An 18,682-nucleotide genomic window follows, 5' to 3' on the forward strand; every position below is an offset into this window, starting at 1 on the left:
TCCTAAAACACAACTTTATTTTGCCACAAAGTTAGGAAAAATGTGAGTATGTCTTGTATCCATTTTTCACAAAGAAAAAGGAAATTCTCTGATAGGACCAAGCCAAACCAGTTATAACAGAGACACAAAGAAAAAGCTGCTGAGGAAATGTTCATTAAGGAACAGGAGGCCAGAAAAATGGTGCAGTCTGTGCATTGTGAACATCAAAAGCAGATTTTTTGTCCACAGATTGTAGGGCTTTACTGCCTCTGTCCATCATGCATCCTTTACAGACAACAGAGAGAAAGGCATCTAACTATGTAAGTCACTGCACTTTCTTAACACTGCTTTCCTGGAGTTGACTAAATGGGCAGTCTCTAGACTGCTAAAAATTTAGATGTCTACTCACGGAAAGATGAAGTCCATCAGCTGCCTGCACACTGCAACAGAGAGTTTCTAATTCAAACAATCAGACCTTAAGCAGAATTTAAGCCTTTATCAATTTGCCTTACTATCTCCCAATATCATAAGCTGAAGACTCTTCTATAGAGGGTTCTGGCTTCCAGTCAAACTGTACACATCAGCCTTATTGTGGTCCACGTTGAGAATTACTAATTAACATCAGAAATAATTAACAGTGGAACTTTACAGTCTCAGATAAATTAGGACAAAATTGCATATGTGTGACATTCAGACTAAAGTTTTTCAGGCTTGAAAAATTCTACCCAACTCTGTTTTCCCCTCTCTTGGGTGCAGAAGCAGCATCCTAAGCTTCAGCAACTGACGCAACAGACAATGTGTTCAGAGGGTCCTTTAGTGCATATGACATCAAACAGAGCAGCAGAGTCCTATGGAAACAAAAGCATTTCTCTAGCACTGCAAGACGGATTGAAAAGGAATTTAGGAAACTGAGTGCTTGAAACTGGAACAAGGGATCTAGGCACGCTAAAAGAAATTAAGTTATCAAAACACGACAGAAAAGGAACATGAGGGATATATACTAAACCGATGAAAAGCAATGCAGAAATAGGAGCAAAAGCTGCTTGTCGAATTTAACTAATCACTAGGCAAGCATTTGGGTGGAGGTTCTCTAAACAGCAAGTATCTGTTGAAAAAGTATTTGAACTTCACAGTATTGCTGAAATCCCTTTGCATTAGCAAAGGTACTTCGCCGCTCTGAGCTGCAGAGAGTGCAGATTTATCAGCATTGTTAGCTCTGAATTTTCTGGCTTTTGAGAGTTCCATTATTGCATTATTGTAGGTTTATGGGAGTTTCTTTTCTTCTTTTTTTCCTTCCTTTTCCCTGCATGCATGCAGATTACAATTCTACTCACAGAGCTGCAACAAGTGAAGAAAAAAACTCTGCCCTGGCACTATTCCCCAATATACTTTGTGCAGCTACTGACTGTATTCATGTTTTTCCCACAGCAGCCCCTGTATGCAATAAGGAAAACATACAGACAGAAGAAAAACCCCTGTCAGTGCAACAAGCTTTGACTAGCCTCTTGATTGCTTGGGAATGTATGTGAAGTGAAGGGAAAATGTGGGGAATCTAACCGTGACAACTGTTTGTGAGTGAATACAAATTTCATGTCTGAGTGACCATCTCCTAATTGCTGCTGAATTTTTATCTTTTTCCATTGGAGCTGACTTCTGAAGCTGGTTCTTCTTCAGTACCCCGCATGGAGACAGTGCCTGCTAGGAGGTAATTAACGAGAATTAGCGCAGGTGCTTCACTTGGCTCCCATCCACAATAGTCAGCAGTGCAGCTCCTTGCCCTCCATGCCAGCCTAGGAAAATTTTTCTGGCAGGGATGCACAGAGCTGCTGCCTCCCCCACACAGCACAATTCCAGCTTACACACAGAGACCAAGATTTTTGTCTGTCCACTGTTTTGTTGTTGTTGTGTTTTTTTTTTTAAGCTGAATTTATATTCTAGTTATTATGTCTGCATAATGGACAAGAACAATTCTTGTTGTTGCTGATCAGTAGTGATCTGAAATCTAGTTACAGTCATTGTGCATTTAGTGTTGCTGGGAGTCAGAGCTGAAAAAGTAACAATTTATAGGTTTCAGTTCCACTTAATGCAAGTCAGTCATGGGATAAACAGATTTACCACGCCAGTAACTCCAAGATAAATTGGTAAGATGAACAAAATGATTTGAGAGTTTAGTAGAACTGCTGTCTGTGTTCAGCATTAACACCTCATGCTTATACTATCATTACTTGGTTTTGAAGTGACTTTAAATGATGGGTGCATATTGATAGAGGAGGTGAAGCAAAGCGCAAAGTGCAGTGACTTCTAAAAGTCATTCCAGAAATGCACCGAGAAAGCTAGAAATGAAAACTAAGTCTTACAGGCTATACTTGTTAGTAACAACCCTTCACTTTATGAACCTTTCATTTCCATCACTTATTTATCATCTTTGTTTCTCCAGTGACAAAGTAAACAAAAATGTCATTGGCCCCAACCTCTTTTCTGAGTGTAAGAACTGGAAGTCATACAGCTGCTGAAGAATTGAACTTCATGAGGTGCATATGGCTTCTATTTATGTGGTGCCTTAACTATGTCTGAAGTCCATAAAACTAGTGCTTACAAACACTGGAAATGCTACAATTAAGGTGTCAATTCTAATACCTGATTATTCAAAATGTTTCTTCGTGGAAACTGAGAATCCCACCCAGAAGCATTGAAATACTTATATAAATACTCCTTGAAATATTTGCTGTAAATTGCACAGAAATGACAACTTTTATCTTGCTTTCATACTTCTTATTACCTAAAGATAAATATCATTCATATTCAAACCAGAAGTAACTTTGCAATAAGGAGATGGCTGCCCTAGGAATTCTGTAAAAGATGTTCTTAAATTGCAAGTAGAACAATATAATGTTGGCTTGATCACACAGAGTTGCTGGATGTTGACAAATCAGAAAAGATAAACTAAGGTAAATACTGAATTTTGACACTGTTTTGAGTTTGAATACTGTCATTGTACTGGTGAGCTAGAAGACACATTACGTAAAGTAATAGCAAGAGCAGCAGCAAATCAAATCCTGTTAAATCAGAGATGAAATACAGCCGTTGAATTGTGGGCTCTCTCTGTCACTTGGCCATGCACCAGTCCAGATCTGTCCCTCTCCTAAGATAGCATCACCACAGGTTGCCCAAGGAGGTTGTGGATGCTCCATCCCTGAAGACATTCAAGGCCAGGCTAGATGTGGCTCTGGGCAGCCTGGTCTGGTGGTTGGTGACCCTGCACATAGCAGGGGGGTTGAAACTAGATGATCACTGTGGTCCCTTTCAACCCAGGCCATTCTAGGATTCTATGATTCTCTACCTCAAGAGATGGCACCACATGCTGGTGGTGCCAAATCTCAAACACTGATAAAATACAAACAAGAATTAGAATTTGTCTAATAGCTGCTTTAAAACTGATCACAGGTTTCCAATTCTATCAATTTCATGCAGCATGCAGAATCAGATGATACAGCAGACACTTCTCAGTTCTACCCCTTATTCCTTAGCTGTATGTGGGCTACAGAAAAGTGTTTCATTAAAGAAATGGAAACACTAGAAACCACTGTCACAAAATAACTATATTCTTGTGGCATAATTGAAGCCACAAGAAAAACAGTAAGTTGTCCTTCATAAATATTTTAAAATTAAACTGTACAAATTCTGACTTACACTCATTTTGTGAACTTTAAAAATGACTATTTCTATCTCCACACCTACATATGTTCCCACACAAAGTACTACATAAACTTACAGTGAAAGAACACAGAGGATTATATCCTGAATGAGACTCATAACCAGAGATACAGAAAGTGTAGAGTAAAAAGTCATACTCAGGGAGAGGAAGGTGGAAGTGAGGGAAGGTTGAATGCAGAAACCCACAAAAAATGTGGAGTATTTTTTGAAGTGAGTAGAGTTTCAGCAGTGTTGCTGCAGCTGAAAAGGATAATAGAAAAGGGGGAGTCATGCCCCATGATAACACCAAACACTGTGGACCACATAAATCAGGATTAAAACAGATACTTGAGTATAGCTTTCTCGTACGTTTCAAACATATCTGATTGTCTCAATTAAAGTATTGTATTAAATTTAGAAAAAGTATGTCATAAAAATTAATTCAGATTTGTTCATATATTAACAGGCTATTTTGTTTATGATACTGCAGCCATCACTACAAGATATTTTTTTTTTTTTTTTTTTTGGCTACTCTTTTGGGAGAGTAAATTTCAGATTCAGAATGGTATTTTGGTACAAATAGGACTTTAAAGAAATCTTCCTCCAAGATGTTTGCATGTTTACATTCTGAATGGCACAACTAAAGCCAGTAAAGAAGTTCTTCCACTAATATTAGCTATGTTACTCCCTCCAGACAAACTCCAACCTAAAACCTCTGAAAGGCTGCAGCCTGGTTTCACCTCCCTTCCACTCTTTCCTATTGGGTTTTGTAGCATTTTTCAAGAGGGATGCTTCTAATTTGTAATCTATAAAACACAAATAATAATTAGCTCCTTCATGTGCTGCAGTTCAACATAGTGAAATACGCATTTTTATAAATTCTTTATTTGTTTTGTTTTTACAATTAGAAAAAATTTCCTATGCACAGCTGTTAACTAAAATAAATCTTACTTGCCCAGTTTCTCTGATCTCATTTAAGACCATCCAATATTCCTGCACTTAACAGCTAAGTTAGTTTCAAAGGCAGCAACTTTAGGCTTCTACCACAAGAACAAAACGACTACTGTCACAAAACTTCAAATGCTGATCTAGAATAAATTCACCCTCCTCATTTAAATAATTTCAGGAAGTACTGAGAGGAAAATGTTGTCATGTCAGGTTCATATACTCAAGCAGCTACCCTCTGTCCTCCTAATCCTCTTGGGTAATCTGGGGGAAAAATGTCACAGGACACACTTGCTCTGAATCAAATTGGTACTATAGGTGATAAAGTCAGGCACAGATCTAATATTCAATCCTGCAGCACTTTGGCCTGATATGCTGCGTAGCATAAACTAACAAAGACTGTATCTGTTTCTGTACCTGCTATATAACAAGGGCCACTGATAAGGTCTACAGCACACAATGCTCAGGATATCATTTCAATCTGCTGGTGGGAACCTGCAGTTTTGTGAACGTGGCCTTGGCATGCAAAGCAGCTCTGAGTTAAGAAAAGATCAAATGAATCATATTGGTTAATAGACTGCAAGCTCTGAGGCACATTCCTCAAAGGCAGTAACTTTCTCCAGCCTGAACAGAATTTTCAGGCTGGAGGAGCTCAACTGCACCAAGTAGTCACAGACTGAATTGAAAAATAAAATTTAAAAAGAAAAGCAAATAAGTTTCCTAGGCTCCCAGTGTCTAACATGGTTGTAAACTTCTATTTTTATCAGCATTATTAAAAAAGTTATAGGGGCTCCAACCTGCCCCGCTGTCATTATGCAGCAAAAACATCGGAGAGAAAGTTCCACTTGAAGCCCCAGCCCAGGGAAAATGTTGCCTGCCTCTGCTCGCTGCAAAACTGCTTTCCGTGTAGCCATCTAGTGGAAAACAACAGGAATGTTCCCAATTAGGGGAGGGGGGAAAGGGGTTAAGTGAGGGGGGAGGAGAGGAGGAGGATTACCGCAGACGTTCAGAAGATCCCAGTATAAATATCTGGTAAGTCAAAAGGGACAGATACCTCACTGAAACTCTTACTAACAGATAATTTGCAGTTACACAGTAGCAGTTTTATTAATCTGCCTCCTGCCTTTAAGAAAACATAATAAAGTATCCCCAAACGTAATGGGTTTATTTCTCATATCAGCTTGGTTCTACTTTGTCAGAACTCTATTTTAATTTACAAGAGTTTATTTCTGATTACATAAGGTAAATGAGATGGGAACTGGATCTATTAAGTGTGTATTTAATTGCCTCCCCAAGCAATTTTATTTTTTATTTATTATTTATTTTGATACCATGTCTTGCTTATTTAAAACACGCAGACAACTAATGGAAAAACCTACTTGCTACCTGAAGAAAGCCAGCTTTGTTCTTGCTGTTAGCACAGGCTCAGGTGACTCCGAAGGACTGGGGCTTCACAGAAGTTGTTAGCAGGTGTCTCCTGCTCAGTTCTGCCGTATCTTGTGGGGGAAAAAATGCTGCTTTTTTATAAGTGAGAAGCAAATGCACAAAGCACTGCACCAACTTAGTAAGGAAACCGTGAGGTAATGAGACATTACTTCAGCTACAGCAGCAACTGAGCGAGGAGACAAAGCACAGCTGGGCTACACTACACCGTAAATAAATCCCCCCGTGTTTCCATTTATTAACAAAAAGGGAATGCACATCTGTATTACCTGTCCTTTTTTCCCCTGTTCCTTCTTCACTCAGATCCTTTTGTTTTAACTGCCTGCCAGCTTCACAAGAAACAGTTACTCTGAAAGACTACCAGACGCCCCAGTTAAGAGCAGCAGTGGTAAGAGAAATGTTAATCCTGGTCTTGACTTCTATCAGTTTTTTGGACTAGAGTCACATTTCTACTTCAGTTTTTCCACCTTTAAAACAAGAGATGTGGCATGATGGAAAACACAAGGGGTTGGGATCCTTTTATTGTGCGATTAATCTTGTCATGTAAGTTTTGGTATTAAAGACAGTGCAGTGTACGGATGAAATACTCCGTAAGATAAATTCTAATAAGTAATCATCTCTTCTTGTTCTTGCCTAATTTACAAGAGCTGAGAACTGTAACAGCTGCACATCTGGCTCTAGATTGTGCCCATGCATTGATTAAATGACAAGAGAATTGGCTTTAATATTTGCAAAGTGTTCTGAGGATAAAAGACACCAGTCACCTGCAAAGTACTATTGTGGAGGTGAATGGAAAAGCCAAAGATACCAGCATTACCAGTATGTTCAAACCATAACACTGAAAACCTGATTTCTCATTTTGAAAAGTATCTTCTTTACTGATGCTAACAGAGCCAAATGTTACCCTGTATGATAAATGCATATGAAAGTTTTGGACTGCAAAACAGAAGATTGCAATGAGGTAGACTTCTTTATTCTCAGTTCTGCCTTGCTTCACAAAGAGCTGACAGAACTGGACTGACTTAAACTGTCTGAAGAGCAAGTTTCCATCTTGTCTAAGTATAATTTGTCATTGCATGGTTGAGTTTTATTTACAATTTGAGCTCTTTTTCACCTCTAACATAGTCCCATAAAATAAACAAGCAGCTACAGACTCTGAGTTCTTCTAGGCTTTTAGTTGCATTTTTCCTTGAAACAGAAAAGCCTCGTTTTTATTTTTCTGAATTGCCAGCGTTTACTTGCACAACTCCCATTAATATTGATGGGAATTAAACATCTCAAAAATCCCAATGCACACAAGAGAGAATAGACTCCTGAGTGAATGCCTCTTACAAAATGACAAAGAGCTGTAGTCTTTGCAAAAGCTGACAAAGAGTATTCTTCAGTTTAATGCTCTAATAAGTGTCCTATTATCCATTTAGTTCAATTACACTGAATGAGTCTGGTTTTTCCAAAGCCTTTTACTTTGTTACACAGAGTACAGAGAGGCTGACAAGAAAGATGAGCCACTGCTAGCTCTTGGGTAGCTATACTGATCTCTCTCTGTACCTCAATAAGAAATAGGATCCACTCATTAGCAGAAAGGAAACAGGTATCACAATAGCTCCCAGTAGAGCCCTCAAGGCACAAATATGACAATGATCCCATTGTAAACCTCTTACCACCAAAATGTTTGTACTCCCATCCATTACCAAACCTTTAGGGACACAGACATAGAAAACAAGGAGGAAATGGCTCCCTTCTGAACTGCTCTGAAGAATATTAGACCACATTGAAGAATTTAAGCTGAGAGCTACGTACTTTTTGATATGCTTTTGAATTCTGAGAAATTGGTTTTGTTGTTTTTAAGCTACAGCGACTTCTAAAAGATATCTACTTTCCTTTCAGAAGAGGCCCTTCAAAAGTTTAAAGAATGGGACACAAATACATGTTACTTTCATGCGAAGAAAGTACACAGAGATTTTTTAAGTGTAAGAGACACCATAATGAACTATTTAAACCTATCAAAAGGGTCAGTATTTGAAAATGTTGGATGGAAAATAATTACAGACATCAAAGAGAATTTTGGATTTTTTTTGCGTATGCTGTATATGTGTGAAGTTAGAGTATATGTAAATATTTCTGTATAATCTTTGTCTTTTAAAGTTCATTCTTAAGCAATTCATCCAGCTTGCAATGTCTGTAATTATTGTACGGATAGGTAACTACTTTATCTAGGCAGACAAGCAAACACTACATGTAGCCAACACCCAGGCCTCCAAGCTCTACTGTCATGTTAGATTACTAGCAGTTCTGAAGAAGCCCGTAGTCTTCATGCTGGAAGTACAGATTTTAACAGTGACAGACGCAAATTTTCAGAGGACACTAGTAATAGATATATTATATGTATATAGTCAATTTAGTAAACAATCCAGTTTCTTAAATTACTTCAACAAGTATTCATGCAATGGAGTGCCACTTCACAGAAATCCCCATAGCATCTTGGGTAGTAACACACAACAGTAACTTGAGAGGCTTACAATATATACAGCAAACCATAAAAAATTTGAAAAACGATACTAGTAAACAGATACACACATAAAGATATATGCATACATATGCACTACATATATATACACACATATATATATGAATATACATGTACATGCAAGAAATTCATCCTTGATATGGTTATTTGAGTCTATAATAAGGACTGGTTGAAGTATCAGACAATTATCTTTTTTTTAGCCATTCTTGGGCCTGTCAGATTACTTTCCATTTCTATGTATTGAAAGAATCTAAGAGAAACAGTGGTTGGGTTCTTCATCCCTTCTGTCTTTGACTTAGTTTTGAATGCTGCTGGGGTGATACAAACAATTACAGATTTACCACTTTCCACCATTATAATTACAAGGATATTGTCTCTACTATAGATACAGTTATAGTTATACCATTTTGTCTTCTGTCAGTTACTACTTGACTGCCCCAAGGAATAAGCCTTGTTTGAGTTAAAACTTCTCTAATTATACATCAATACATCAAAACCAAAATGACTTCTTTATGGAGATATTCCAAGCATGCAGATTTATTCTGCATAATGGAGGAAGTTCATTTGTCCATGTATTCTCATGCCTATTTCCCCCCAGCAAATATCTCACCTTGCAGCATGATGCTTGCTTTTCCCCATGAGAAGCACTCAACATTCTCATCTATACTATTCATGTGTGAAGGAGAGGAATCAAATTGACTTTCAGCTTTTCATACTACAGAATGACCAAAATGTTGGAAATATTGGTCACTTCTGGTGCAGAGAGGGATAAGGCACATGGCTGTCAATCAGATCTGTGGAAAGTCAAGGCTGAAGGCGTAAGGTACTCAAAAGAAATTCTCTTAGTAGCAGAAAATGTCTTGCATGGTTTGAGGATGTTGTCATATGATAATATCTTTCAAACGTTTCATAAAATGCGCAGTGGCAATAAGCATTTGATGCTGCCCATCAGCAAGAGCTTTCCAGAAAAATGCTTTTTCAATTGAAGTCAATTCTCATTAAGTAGCGAACATGTTAACAAAAGAATGAACACGAGCAAATCATTCTCTCTATCTGTGATTGTATAAAACACATCAGTTTTCAGAAATCTTGAGACGTAATTACTTATGGTCTCACTGATCTCAGCTCTTGAAGTATTTTGCCTTTAAATTCTTTTTTGGTATATCTTCAGTGATTCAAACCAACTTCTTGTCTTTAGACAGACAATAGTAATTCAAGAGTTAGATTCTAAAATAAAACTTCTCCTTTAAATAGAAGAACAATATCAAAAAGATCAAAAAGAAGTGGGGAAAAAAAAAAAGCCTCTCAAAGCATAGAATTTAAAATACCATTTCAGGCTTGGAAAACTATAACATACTTTAAAGACAGCAGGAAATCTGTACTAGAAAGATGTGTCAGAAAGACATTTTTATCAGTTAGACAAGTGTTGCTTGGTAGGTTCAACTCACCAAATACCGAAATCAATACAAAAGCTTCAACTGTCATTACCGAATATTGTTTTGATCTGAAAAAGAATTGCTGTCTCACCATTTGTATTTAGAAGCTAATTCTTCACAATCTGTATTGGCCATGTCAAAATCTTGATTTTTCAGAATAAATGTATTTACCAAATTTTAAGTCCCTTTCCTTTTCTTTCAGTACCTGGTAAGAAGAAAAAATGTCTTGTCATAACACATTCTCCATTAAAGGGAGATTAAAGGGAAGAATTGTGGCTTAAATACAATATACAAATGAAATTGAAAAACTGGAGGCTCGCTGCTCTTACCAACCTTATCAAGAAATAATCAAAAGAGCGAGTACCGAATTTATGTTTACATAGGTTTGGACATAATCATTGAATTTACTTTTCTTTCACCCATCTTCCAAGTGTTCTTGTACTAGTAGATTGCTTATTATCAGTGAACTGTGAAGAGTATTTTAGGAACACAGAAATTACAGTTTGTTTTGTTCCACTGAAATCTCATTTTCTTACACCTTTCAATAAAAAATTTGGCAGTCTACTAAGAGAGTAAAAATAATGTCATACTGATCTGTGCTTCTTTATGTATAGCATAAAAGGCAGTCAAGGATGCCAATGGAACAAGCAATTTTCAAGTGATCTTTAATTTGCCATGAATTTGAGAGAAGGAGAGAAGCAATTTTGGTAAATGTAAAAATATCACAAAATATTTTTGATCAAAATTCTGAGACACTAACTGTAAATGGCCTGCCGGAAGAATTTTTCAAAGCTCTGGTTAACAAGGGTTTAAATACAGGTAAAATTGCTTTGAAAGAAGTGAAATTTGTTTCCCTGCTTAATTTCAGTATCATTATTTGCTGAAAGAAACAGAGATCCACAAATTAAATTCTTGCAATTTAGACTCAAATTAAAAACAAGCAAAAAGGAATTGTGTAAAGTTTTTAGAAATAGATGCAGTGTGTTTAGAGATAGATTTAATGATTTAACACCCCTGGTACTCCACGCCAGTTTTTCAGGAGGATTTAGAGGACAGATAGAAATAAGAGCTTTCTAATACCCAGTCTGTGAACAAATGCAATGCCAGATCCAATTTGCTATTCCCTAAAACATGTTTTAAATAACTGCAAAAGGCAAATTTAACTGTTGTTACACAGGGGATGAACCCAGTCCATTGGTTCCTTTCCTAGAGGCCATGACGTTGAGTAATTATTAGAATGTTTCTTATTGTTAATGTTTGAAGGGAATAAATGGCTATGTACAAGTGTTTATCTGAGCACCATTTATTGATTGGTTGACTTCCAAATCATCTGTGGCAGAAGATCACTTCTAGTTTCTCAGTATTTAGCAGAACACTAGTTATTTGGCAAATATGTATCTCTATAAAGCCTCTCCTGGCCATGTCTATGGAATCTGCAGGCTTCATAGCACCTGAAATGTATTTTCAGTAGTGTTTTCAAGCTTGCATTTGGTATGATCAGAACTGTAACTGAGGTTTCACAGAGTTTAGAGCTTTAACTCTGAGACTAAAAATGACTATTAACCACATAAAGCCTGTCATTCTAGTCTCGTGAAAATTTGATGTGCCATCAGTGCATAGGTGGAGAGACTGCATAAACTTTATAGTTTGTATTAGAATTTCTGGCTGAATGGAATAATTTGGATAGCTTTTGAAAGGGATCTCACTGCTGAGAATTCAGGCCATTAGAATCCAGCACATTTCTTGATGGTTATTCTAGAATAGTGAGTGTTAAAAGAAACAAGGAAATTAATACCTCTTTCACCTTTAGAGCATTAAGAACATATCTATTCCCTCTATTTCTCAGTATCTCCTCTTTAATTCCACCATAACACAATTTAATTGCATTTTTAAAACTGTGGGCAGGAACTCCCTTTCCTGAACATGAGCACACTGTCGGCTCATGTTCAGCCAAGCATCAACCGACACCCCCAGGTCCCTTTCCTCTTCACAATCATCCAGCCACTCAGCCCCAACCCTATAACGCTGCATGGGGTTATTGTGACCAAAGTGCAGGACCTGACACTTGGCCTTGTTGAACCTCATTCCATTCACCTCAGCCCAGCAATACAGCTTATCTAGATCCCTCTGAAGGGCCTCCCTACCTTCAGGCAGATCGACACCACCTCCCAACTTGGTGTCATCTGCAAACTTACTGAGGGTACACTCAGTCCCTTCATCTAGGTCATCAGTAAAGATATTAAACAAGATGGGCCCCAGTTCAGACCCCTGGGGACACCACTTGTAACGGGTTGCCAGCTGGACTTAGCTCCATTAACCACTACCTGTTGGGCACAGCCCTCTAGCCAGTTTCTTACCCAAAGAAGAGAACACCTGTCCACGCCACAGGCAGCCAGTTTCCCCAGGAGAATACTGTGAGAGACCGTGTCAAAGGTTTTGCTGAAGTCTAGGTAGACTACATCAACAGCCTTTCCCATTTTATGGAAATGGTAGATCTGATGACCAAGAGATCAGTTGAAAATGCCTCTTTTCGCATTTGCTTATTCTTCCCAGCCCTGTCTTCCCTAGTTCTAAAGATTATTACCACATGCACTTTAGGCCAGATCTGGAGAAAGATCTAGCTGAAAATAATTCCTAGGAAGAAAACAGTAACTACAGAAATGAGATCAAGCCCTGACAGTGGAGTAGTATGTAATAATCTCCAGCCTCTGACAGACTATAATGTTAGCACAGTAGTTTTTGCCAATCTGGGAGAAAAGTGATCCAGAAGAAAAATAATAGTTAAAAATGAAGATATGGGCTAAAATAATCTCCCTTAAGAAATTCTGCAGAGAATAAATGCTTTGATTCAACCGTAGGATCTGAAGAAGCAAAACCTCTGTGACTCTGTACCATAGGGCAAAGGTCTTAAGGGTAAGAAAGTAGGCATATAGCTCCTTCATTGCATTAAAATACCATTTTCTTCTGTTATGTTCCAGCTATGAAGATTAAATATGTTGGATGCTGAACTCAGAGAGGATGAGAATCTTTCACCTCTACTCTTCAAACACAAAGTCCTGGACCTCCTCAATACAGGGATGAGTGAAGGCAGCAATGCAAGTCAAAATGAAAATTTACCTTCAGAAAATTCAGTATGTATTTCATCTATGTTTAAACACAGACAATCCCCCTCCTCCAGCAGTAATGATCCATTTGGTTTGGTATTAAAATATCATGTAATCCTCTCAAGTACATAGGAAATTGCAACTTTGCAATTTCCAGTGCATCGCCCACAACATTTTTAGCCAGGTTATTAAATTCACCACACTCTTTTAACAGGGATGACTTTCCAGACTCACCATGATGGCCAAGGTGCCTCAGCTGACTGAGTCATCTTCCTTGTGTCACAAAAAGCAGCTAGACATAGGAAAAATAGCTTTCTGCAGGCAGGCACAGTTGGTTGCACAGTCAGAAATATGTGTCAGCTACTAATGTATAGATTAACATGCTCTCTTGAGGAAAAAGCATTATCAAGAATCCTTTAGAAATAAGAATATTATAGGGCCAATGTAGTTATGTTATAAATGGACAATACTCCTAAGAAGAGGCTTTTTATTAAAGCCTATTATTTGGTTTAGTGAAAATAGTAGCTTAACTGCTGTTCAGACTGCTTCCCCCCTGAAGAGCATATTATTTCAAGTATTTCTAGATGTGAAATGAGGGCTTTATTGTCTCGGATTTTAAAGAACAAAGATGAGAACAAATCATAATGTTTCCTGACATTTTTTTCTATAATTGTATCACAAGGATTTAAAAAATACCTTATAAATAGCTCTGAGTACCATTTTCTTGTAATACTTGCTTCCAACAAAAGTGAATCACTATTTCAATTGATTTGGATGTTACAAGTAGTCCCCTTAAATTTTGATCCCTTTAGAGTCTTCTCTTTAACATTGAGTTCAAAGTTGTTGTGTTGTGTTGTTGTTTTGGGTTGGTTTTTTTTTTTCAAAAATGCTTCCCCCCCCCAAATAACTTTGATCATTTGTCTCACTGTTAACATTCATTAATTATACACACTGGAATGAATCTACATCTAGCTCAGCTACCGGAAAAGCCTCTCTCTTCTCTCAAGGAAGGGCAGTGGAAGCACATCACATCATTGTACAGAAAAAGTGGGCTCATTGCTGTGGACAGACTAGAAGGTGAGAGGATTCACAGCCAACATTGTCTTAATTATCTTTAATTCACACAAAGCCTATTCATAGTAAAGCTCACGTTTATTAAGAAAAAAAAATAAATAAAGGAATGGCTGCAAACACAGAAAAGCAGCTGGTGTTTTCTGGCTGGTGTTAAATGAGCTCACTGTAGTGGAAAGATCCAGTTAGTCAACGATGTATTTAGGAGGCATGATAAAGCACATTTTATAAGGCTGCTTGATACAAATTCCCTCATACTTTTCATCTAGCTTAATAACCTCTAATGGAAAGGAAAAGGTTACTCTTTGGAGTACAGTAATTGCCAGTAACAAGGCATGAGTTGGTATTGTTTTACATAATGATAGTGTGTCAAACTTTCTGTCATTTCTTCTCTATAATGGAAATTCGCAATGGTAACATGGTAACATGCAGAGAAGTTAGCAAAGTAGTACTGAAATGGCTTTTACTTGCTAGGATAAGAGTCAAAACATGTATCTTACTAAATCCAGAATCAATCTTTCCCCATCCCATAAATATTTCAGAGATCTCAAATCTCACTTCTTCACAAGGGCAAAAGGTGGGACTTCTGAACAAGAGAAGAAGCAAGAGATTGGCTTTTGAAGTCAGCACAGTGAAAACAAAGCAACAAAACAACAACAAAGAACAGATATAAATTGTGCACTTCAGGCATGATCCAACCAGGGTAACACAGAATATACTGCTAATTGTGACATACTTAAAATATAAAGAAATAAAATTATTAACTTTTTCTTGACTATTTTATGGCCTCCTGAGCAGTCACAAAAATTGAGAAGTGACTTTATGTTAACGGACTTAGCCAAGGGCAATGCACGCTAAGGGGAAAAAATACCCATGGTGATAAAGAATTTTATGCCACAATCACACAGCACAACAGGAATAACATGAGAGCTACCAGGGATCCCACTTAGGTGAGTGTCTTGCAGGTAAATGTCTGCTTAAATCAGCCACAACTTGCTGCCTGTGTGGAAAGCATGAGCTCACTGAGGAAGAGCAGGGTGAGGTGAGGGAGGGCAGACTGCTTCCAGCTGCTACTCCGATTTCTGGGAAAGGAGAGGGAGGTAGGAGGTGCAATATGTGCTCATTCATCTTTGTTCTCTGTCTCTGGATTTGAACTAGATTAGAGTTTTAGCATAAGCAGGATGGAAGAAGTGGTAGAAGGAACAAAATGTATATGTACATTCAGATTCTACATTAGGACACAAAGAGATGGCAGGGCCTCTAAGTCAGTGAGATAGTTGAGGGGAGCAACTGAGAAAGAAGAACCTCTAACATCAATTTGCTTTTCAGAGGATGGCCATGTACAACCAAAGGACATGGTCCAGAGATGTATAAACATGATTGTTACCATGAAGTCATTCTAGAAACAAGTTGCAGCCCTCATATTATAGTGGAAGGAAGAAGATTTTATTTCTACAGACTTTCCCAATCCTACTAGGATGACATTTCCCACCCACACTTTTCCAAAACCCAAGTATTTCAGCTACACCCTTTATTTCCAGCCAGCCGTGACCTCAGAAATGACCATGGCTACCACCAGTAATGAGATCATATAAGTTACTCTTCTCTCCCTGAGAGAAGCAGAACTTCATTTTGCTTATACTCCTCAGTAATTTTGAACTTGCTGCCTACTTGTGTAGCAGTATTTCCTCAAATTCTTATCAATGTTAAGAAACATTTTACCATTACCTGTAGGTAATATGAGAGAGCCAGCCATGAAGAACGCTGTCTTCAGTATCATGAGAGTTGGTCTCTGTTTACATACAATGAAAGGTAATACTGGAAACAAAACAAAACTTCTGTTTTCAGTATATATAATAACAAGCAAGTAATTATTTGAATTGAATTATTCATCCCTGTCCCTGGGACGATGATGAATCAGCTTGTTATGGATGTCATCACCAAGCAAGTGGTAGAAAAGGAGGTTATCAGTAGTGGTCAACATGGATTCACCAAAGGAAAATCATGCTTTACCAATCCAGTAGCCTTCTATGATGTCATGACCAGCTGAGTAGATGAGAGGAGAGCAGTGAATGTTGCATACTTTGATTTCAGCAAAGCTTCTGATGAACTTCCATAACATCCTCATGGATAAGTTTAGGAAGTGTGGGATAGGTGAGTGGACAGTTAGGTGGATTGAAAATTGGTTGACTGGCAAAGCTTGAAGGCTTATGATCAGTGATGAAGAGCCTAGTTGGAAGCCTGTCATTACTGGAGTTCCCCAGGGGTCAATGCCATGTCCAGACTTGTTCAACATCTTCATCAAAGGATGAAGGGATATAAAGCACCCTCAGCAAGTTTGCTGATGAAATGAAATTGGGAGGAGTGGCTGACACACCAGAAGGCTGTGCTGCCATTAAATGAGACCTGGACAGGCTGGAAAGTTGGACGGAGAGAAACCTGATGAGGTTCAAAAAGGGCAAGTCCAGAGTCTTATGCCTGGGGAGGAATATCCACATACATCAATCAGTACAGATTAGGAGGTGATATGCTAGAAAGGAACTCTGCAGAGAAGGACCTGAGTGTCCAGGTGGACAACAGGTTGACCATGAGTCAGCACTCTGTTCTTGTGGCCAAAAATGCCAATGATATCCTGGTATGCGTTAAAAAGCGTGTGGCCAGCAGATCGAGGGAGGTTGTCCTCTTCCTCTACTCTGCCCTGATGGGGCCACATCTGGAATACTGAGTCCAGGTCTGGGCTCCCCATTTAAGAAAGACAGGGAACTTCTGGAGAGTGCCTAGTGAAGGGCCATAAAGATGATGAGGGACATGGAACATTTCTCTTATTAGGAAAGGCTGAGAGCCCTGGGCCTCTTCAGCCTGGAAAAGACTGGGGGGGGATCTTATCAATGCTTATAAACATCTTAAGTGAAGAATTCAAGAGGATGTTGCCAGGTGCTTTTCAGCAGTGTCCTGTGACATAACATGGCACAAACTGTAGAAGACAGAATTTCCATGCAGACAAGAGGAAAAACTTATTTTGAGAGTTATTTTGAAGGTTGTGAAACACTTTGAGGGCTACATAGCACTGGAACAAGCTGCCCAAAGAGGCTATGGAGTTTTCTTTTCTGGAGATATTCAAAACCCACCTGGGCACTTTCCTTTGTAACCTAGAGCAGGGAATCTGTTTTTGAAGACAGAGGATTGGACTAGAACTGGCATACTCAACCCATGGCTGAGCACAGCCCATATGCAGCCCAGCTCAGCCCAACCTGTGGCTGCCCCCTGCCCTACACCATCACGGTGGCAGCTCTTCCCCATCGAGCACCCAACCCGGCCCTGAGTGTGCACTCATCATTCAGCAACAACCAAATATCAGCGTGCAATTGAAATTCTCTGGGCTGAAACCAAGGCATGGGGAGGGCACAGTGCAGTGCTAACTCAAGATATAGCAAATAATTACATGCATTTTGATACACTGCCTGAGATAAAAGAGGCTTGCAAACAAGGTGCCCTTGAAAGCAAGTTGTGCAGGGGCTTGCAAATTCCTCTCCTCTTGATGTCAGTAGTTAGTTTGTAAACTCTCACCAAATAAGGCTTTGGTTACAAAGGTCAACTGGCAACTTGAACTTACGAACTTTGGTCTTACTGTATAGACTTAATACACCAATTAATATAAACATCTCCACCCTGGGCAGCATAAAGTTGTAGTGAATTACACATGCAGTACATGTTACAAAGGGAGTTCCCTACAAAAGGAAACACATATTTGGTAAACTGGAAAGTCTGTATCCTCCAACTACTTCAGATAATGAAGAAAGGGGAAGGGACAATGCAGACAGAAAGTAGGGATAAGAGGAGTCTGTGCCCTCCAATATTTTGAGAGACCCTTCAGGGGCTGTTCCCATGGAGTCTCCCTTTATTCAAATAAAGAAAACTAAAGACTTTCTTTTATCTCTTTTTGGGATAATTGAGCAAGCCTATTTGAGAAAAAGCTTTGCCAACAACTTGGAGACTTGTCCAGGATCCTTCCACCCTCTGGAATCAGTGAGCACTTGGGTGAACTGATGGGCACCTTCACTGATTTATCACTCTGGGGACTGTCAGCACTAGGGGCCCTCTGGACCATCCCAGAGACAGATGGGACAATGGACTGGGAAGTCTGTGATGAAAGAAAAAGAAGGTAAAGGAGGAGCTCAGGACTCCATGAAGAAATCTCACTGGTGAATTGATATGGGGAAGGATGCCTGAGGAGGCAGCTGTAGTTCAAGGAAAGGTAAGGATGTCAGTAAGGGGGATGATAAATCCTTGAAACCTCCAGCAAATCCTGTAGTAAATGGTGTTGAAGTTCTGGAGTAGCCAGAAATGAGAGATGGGATGAAGAAAAAGTAAAAACAAAGGCAAGAGTGATGGCCCAGTTCCTACAGTCTCCTTGGGGAGGGGTGCAGGGACCAGAAAGACCCTGAGGAAGAGTAGTCAAGTGGCCCCTGAAGGGGAACAGAACA

At 38.9% G+C, this 18,682-nt stretch overlaps 1 long non-coding RNA gene across 4 annotated transcripts in view; it reads right to left on the reverse strand.

The window, feature by feature from the left end:
• LOC146545397 (uncharacterized) overlaps nucleotides 1-18,682 on the reverse strand; it is an 84,224-nt gene that overhangs the window by 44,629 nt on the left and 20,913 nt on the right. The window lies entirely within an intron of this gene.

The sequence above is a fragment of the Meleagris gallopavo genome, chromosome 1 (genome assembly GCF_905368555.1).
Source record: "Meleagris gallopavo chromosome 1, MGAL_WU_HG_1.1, whole genome shotgun sequence".
Classification (NCBI taxonomy): Eukaryota; Metazoa; Chordata; class Aves; order Galliformes; family Phasianidae; genus Meleagris; species Meleagris gallopavo.